At 37.8% G+C, this 6341-nt stretch overlaps 1 long non-coding RNA gene across 1 annotated transcript; it reads left to right on the top strand.

Moving 5' to 3' along the window:
- The first annotated feature begins 538 nt into the window (after positions 1–538).
- Positions 539–6085, top strand: LOC107795999 (uncharacterized). Its single transcript, XR_001650290.2, has 2 exons — positions 539–1035; positions 5797–6085. It is a non-coding gene; the product is annotated as an uncharacterized LOC107795999 (long non-coding RNA).
- The last annotated feature ends 256 nt before the right edge of the window (positions 6086–6341 follow it).

The raw sequence follows: 6341 nt of genomic DNA, 5'->3' as shown, positions 1-6341 counted from the left end.
ATAGGAGTACGTGCAACACCAGGTACAAGACCATAGTGCTTCACTGTTGGTTAGACCATTATAAATAGCTATATTTTGAGAGGTATTATCACTTTTAGCCCTTGTCAAAAACAAATTATATTTGGTAGCTGAAAAAGCATATAAAATTTGTATAATTTTTTTATATAACATATAATATATATATATATATATATATACAAAAAATATATTTTTTTGGCTAATATTTTGAGAGCGACTATACAGTGTCATTTTCTCATATTTTGACCACATTTTTGTCTTGTGATTTTGTGTTTTAGATTAATTATATTATGTGTAATAATAGAATTGTGAAAAAATGGGCCAATTAGTTTTTGTTTCATCTGTTGGGCAAAAATCACGCCAAATTAGTAGCGGGGGCTTACAAGATGCCTTAAACAGCGTCGTTTTGATTAATAGGTTGAGATTCAATCTCAGCCGCTCAATCTCATCTAATCCGACAGCTAATATTCAATTCATAATCCATGTATTTAAAGCCTAAGGAGGTCGAAAATTGCCCCTATTTTTCCCATATTTTCTTCTTTTCTTCCTCTCTCTTCTCTCTGCCAACTCCACCTACCACCCCCGTCCGTCACCATCGAAAATCGTTCACCGGCTACCTCCAGTCACCACCAAACTTTCACCCCCCTAATCTAGACCTCCTCTTTCCGATTCCAACCTCCAAATCCTCTAAACCGTCACAAATCTCCATGAATTTAGCAAAAATTAAAATCCGAGCCGCCCCTCTTTTTCTCAAATTCGTGAAGTTCTAGATCGCTCCAAAACTCCAACAATAAATTCTCTGATCACCCTCACTGTCGCGGCTAACCAAACTACCATTGTTTCTCCGTCATAGCTCTTTTCAACCCAAAGTCACTTGTTTCTTCTTGGCATGACGTTAGGATCTATTGATTTAGTGTCTGGCAAAATGAAACATGCGCTGCGGGATCGGACAATCATCACTTAGCATCCTCGGCATCTTCTCGTTGCTCGATTCGACATCGAATGTCCCGGAGTTTGGTATAAACTCACATCTTAATCTTTTCCTCCGTGTCTCTGATTTTTCTGTTTCCTTGTTGTTTGATTATAGCCTGAGTTGTAGTAGTTTAAATTTTGTTTAGTGATCATTTAAGTTTAATGTTCAATCTAATTTTTTTTCCATCGTCATTTAACTTAATCGATTCTAATAGTTTTTCCCCACTGTTAATATGTAATGTGGTTCGATTTGAAATTAGTTTTAGGTTCAAGTTTGTAACTTTTTAGTTTCTAATTGTCGTGTTTAATTCGTGCACTAATTAATTAAAGTTTAGTATCTTGGAAGAATCACTTGTCAATTAGTTGCTCGTTTGTTTAAGCTATTGTTCTAGTTAGTTGTCTATTAAGTTGCTGAAATCTAGTGGTTCTAGTTCTGCTTTTCAATTTGTTTGTGGTATAAATGCAATTATCTATTTGGTGGTTTGTTCAAAATCAGCAGGGGAGGCTATTGATATTGGTAAAGTTGAGGAGTAGGAAGTAGAATGATGAGATTAGAATATAGAGTGGTTTGTTTTTACTATTTGAAGCATGCTAGAAATGCAACTACTTTACTTTGTGTCTAAATTTGGTGAAAAAGGACTTACCTTCTCCTATTTGGACAGTCCTTTGGATAGGTTTTGATAAAAAAAATATCAGTCCTTTTGGACAGATTTTTAGTGAACAAAAAAACTATCCAAAAAAGTGTTTTTTACTTCCTACTTAAAAGCTGTTCTTTCTTCATTTTACACACACACTAACACAATTTGAGACCATCTTTTTACATTAAAAAAATAATACAAAACTTGAGAGAAAAAACCAACAACTGAAACATCCAATGGTAAGCTGAAACTTAAGAGTTTTGGAGTGATTTTTTTGAGAGAAAAGAGCATTTAAAAAAGGGATCTTGAAGCTAGTTTTTGGGTTCTTATTTCACTAAAAAGTTGGTTGAAGTACTAAGGTTTATTCTGGTAAAAATAGCACGGTATAGCCAATTTTCGGACTGGTCATTCAAAAATAGCCAGTGCTTACCAAGTCAATGAAGAATAGCCACTATTTTGTTGCAACAGAGACCGGTCCAGCATAATATACTGGAGTTCGGTACATCTGTGTATGAACTCCAGCAAATTATGTTGGACCGGTATACTTTGCTGGCTCCGGTATAATATACTGGAGACTGGAGCACCGGTGCTCCAAACTCCAGTATATTATGCTGGACCGGTATACTTGCTGGAACTCCAATATATTATGCTGGAGTTCTAGTGTACTTATGCTGGAACCCCATCATATTATGCTGGAGTTCCAGCATACTTATCCTGGAATTCCAGTATAATATGTTGGAGTTCAAGTATACTTATGCTGGAACTCCAGCATAATATACTGGAGTTTGGAGCACCGGTGCTCCAGTCTCCAGTATATTATGCCGGAGCCAGCAAAGTATACCGGTGAGTTCAGATTTTTCGGGTTTTGAACAGTATTTTCGCTCAGATTTATCTTTACATAAAAAGTGGCTAAATTTTGATTACTTTTGAAATTAGGCTATTTTTGAACGACCAGTTGTAAATCTGGTTATTTTTTAATTTCTCCCTTTATTCAGGGTTGTTCTAGATTTAATTCGTTGTTGTTTCTGCTGTTTTTGCTGATGTTTCTGTTTGTTTTCACTACTGTATTTTTTATTCTCTGCAATATAGGTAACCCTCAACCTTGTAATGCAGATTTTTATTGAATAACTGAAGATGTGATTTTGTTTTGGCTCTTTGGATCTGTTTGATATATTTTACATACAATGAATGCGTGTTCAGTTTGTTTAGCATGTTAAAGGGGTAGAAGTTAGTTAAATCCTCAAGTTTCCTTTTATGTTTGTAGCTGAGATCATGTTTTGCTAGTGATACTCGTTTGAGGAAAAGAAAAAGACATCACGGGTGTGTTTGGTATGAAGGAAAATATTTCCGAAAAATATTTTCCAATTTTTTCATATTTGATTGGCTTAAATGTTTTGGAAAACATTTTCCTTATCATCTCATTTTCCTCCAATTGGAGGAAAATATTCTCCTTATCAAGTTAAGGGAAATATTTTCCAAAACTCCTTCTCAACCTTCTTCACCCTCACCAACTCACCCCACCCCCTCTCCAAAAAAAGTTTTTTTTTTCAAATTTCAGTTTTTCCATTACCACCCACCCTACTATCCCTCCACCCCCCTCCCCGCGCAAAAAAAATTATTTTTTTAGCTTCATTTTTTTTTTTGCAATTTCAAATTTCTATTTTTTGTTTTTCTGCACCACTCACCCCTACCCCCCCTCCCCAACCGCATAAAAAAAATTTACTTTTTTTGTAATTTAAATTTCTATTTTTTTTCGTTTTACTCCCCTTCCCTCCCCTCCCCCCCCAAAAAAAAATATTTTAAATATATTTTTCAGTTTTAATTTTTTTATTTATCAATATAATTTTCAGCTTCAATTTTTACTCTCTTTTGAGGAAGCTTAAGTTGGAGAAGTCAACCAGATGTTGACTAATGTGTTGGAGGGCTCGGATGTGAGTTTCGATGGTTCGGATAACTTTGGGAGGTGATTTGGGACTTAGGAGAGTGATCAGAATGGGTTTTGGAGGTCCGGAGTAGATTTAGTCTTGAATTGGCAAAATTGGATTTTTGGCTTTTCCGGTTGATAGGTGAGATTTTGATATAGGGGTCGAAATGGAATTTCGAGAATTACAGTAGTTCTCTTGTGTCATTTGGGATGTGTGTGCAAAATTTCAGGTCATTCGGACGTGAATTGCTTAGGTTTTTTATCAAAAGCGTAATTCGGAAGATTTTGGAAACTTAGGCTTGAATCCGATGTGTTTGGTTGATTCGATGTTGTTTGAGGAGTTTTGAAGGTTGGTATAAGTTTGAATAAGGTTATGGTGTATGTTTGTGTTTTTGGTTGAGGTCTCGGGGGCCTCGGGGTGATTTCGGATGGTTGACGAAGAAGTTTGAAATTTTGGTGAAGCTGCAGATTTGCTGCTTCTGTTGTTTCCGCACCTGCGGATTGGGGACCATAGGTGCGATGCCACAGATACGATGAAAAGGACCGCAGAAGCGAAAAGGGCCTAGGAAGGCTGGGGCCATAGAAGCGGCTGAGGAGCTACATCTGCGATAGTGCAGGTGCAGGGAAAAGGATCACAGAAGCGGAAAGTGGTCGTTTAAGTGATGATCGTAGAAGCGGTCCGTTGAGCACAAAAGCGGTACTGCAGAAGCGGGTAATTGGCTGCAGATGCGAAATCCCTGGGCCAGAAAATATAAATTGTTTCCTTCGCGATTTGTGAGCTATTCCACCATTTCTAAGTCGGCTTGAGAGCTTTTTGGACGATTTTGAAGAAGGGTTTCAAGGGATCTTCATTGAGGTAAGTATTTTGGACCTAAAACTCGTTTCTATGGTATTATTTCATGGATTAGGCTTGTAATTAATGGAATTTAAGGATCAAAAGTTTGGAGAAACTAGGGCTTGGTATTGGAGACCTAAACTTGAGGATTTGAGGGACCATTTGTGGTCGGATTTTGGTACTTTTAATATGTATGAATTCGTGGGGAGATGAGGAATCTATTGATGTGAATTTTAAAATATTCTGAGACGTGGGCCCCGGAATCAGGTTTTGGTAATTTCGGGATTTATGCTATAAATTGATTATTTTCGCTTGGGCTTCGTTTCCTTAGCATATTTTGACGTTGTGATTCTGATTTGGATAGATTCGACGTGAGTGGAGGCCGATTCGAGTGGAAAAGGCATCGTGGGCTAGAGTTTGGATCGGATTGAGGTGAGTAATGATTGTAAATGATGTCCTAAGGGTATGAAACCCCGGATTTCACATCGTTGTGCTATTTTGAGGTGACGCACATGCTAGATGACGAGCGTAGGGTCGTGCACCATTGGGGATTGTGACTTAGTCCATCCCGAATGACTATTTTACCGCTTATTTGACTGAAATCTATTTGCTACCATCATGTTTTGGGCTGAATGCCATAATTGGGCCTAGTGCCAACTATTTGAACCCTTAGTGGATCTTTATTGATATTTCCTCATTGTTTTGACTTTATACTTGAAATCAGTCATACTATAATCTACTTCTTTTCATAACTCAGCCATATTTACTCTACTTTAATTACTCTACTTTAATACTTAAATGACATTTCAAATGATATTTTGGGCTGAGCACTATGTTTTACTGTTGCCCGAATGGCCGTGAGATTCTGACTGAGTAAGGCCGAGGGCCTATGTTGTGATGAAACATTGATTACGATTATGAGGCGGAGGGCCTGAGATCTGTACGCCACGAGGTGGCTTGTTGATATGAGGCCAAGAGCCTACTGATGATGCCACGAGATGGCTTGATATTGTACTTGGGCCTTAAGGGGCCCCTCCAGGAGTCTATATACCGCCAGTGAGCGCGGGTACCCATTGTGATGTAAGATATAGCCCAAGGAGCTGGTATTGTTCTGAGATATTGCCCGAGGGGTGGACTTGTTGATATTATGTCCGAGGGGCAAACTTTTATATGTCTATATTTTTTATTGCCTGTCATTTTCCTGCTTAATTATTGAAAAGGCATTTCATGAATTTTAACCGAACTTAAATGATTTTTTTCATATCTTTACTGATTCATTATCTACTGGCTTTTACTGCTTCATTATAGCCTGTAATGTGCCTTACGTGATTTCTTGCTTTCAATCTTTATTTATGATTATTACTGACTGAGTTGGAGTACTCACTTTACTCTCTGCACCCCATGTGCAGATTCAGGCGTTGTTGATCCTGCTAGCGAGAGCTGAGAGCTCCCGGCAGACTTCGGAGTTCACGAGGTAGCTGTTTGGCGTCCGCAATCCCGTGTTTCTCCCCCCTTATCTCAATTCTTTTCCCTTATTAGTGGCTTTGTAATAGCTTTGTAGACTTTTCAGACTTATGTTAGAAGTGGTAGATGCTCGTGACTAGTGATACCCCGGTATCAGGTTGTGTTGGTTTTTATTTCCGCAAACTGTAACGTTCACTGCTTACTCTTGGATTATTTACTACGTTTTAGACTTAATTCTTATTGTTTAACTGCTTAAAACTGAAATAGGAAAAGGTCAGTTGGTCGTATCTTCACGAAAGGCGCCATCACGATCGGGTTCGGGTTTAGGGTCGTAAAAGATTTGTAGCTTCAAAATGTTTTGTTCTTTATAGTAAACCTAATGTTTCCATGGTATTTGAGTTTCTTATCTTTAGCATTAAGAGTATTACTAGTGATCTCATGTTTAGTTAGGATCAATTTGGCGAGTTGTTTGAATGCTTAAGGTGCTTAT

This window comes from Nicotiana tabacum, chromosome 1 (genome assembly GCF_000715075.1).
Source record: "Nicotiana tabacum cultivar K326 chromosome 1, ASM71507v2, whole genome shotgun sequence".
In the NCBI taxonomy this organism is placed as follows: Eukaryota; Viridiplantae; Streptophyta; class Magnoliopsida; order Solanales; family Solanaceae; genus Nicotiana; species Nicotiana tabacum.
The sequence above is the reverse complement of the archived record's forward strand: the minus strand, read 5'-3'. Positions and strand labels throughout refer to the sequence as shown.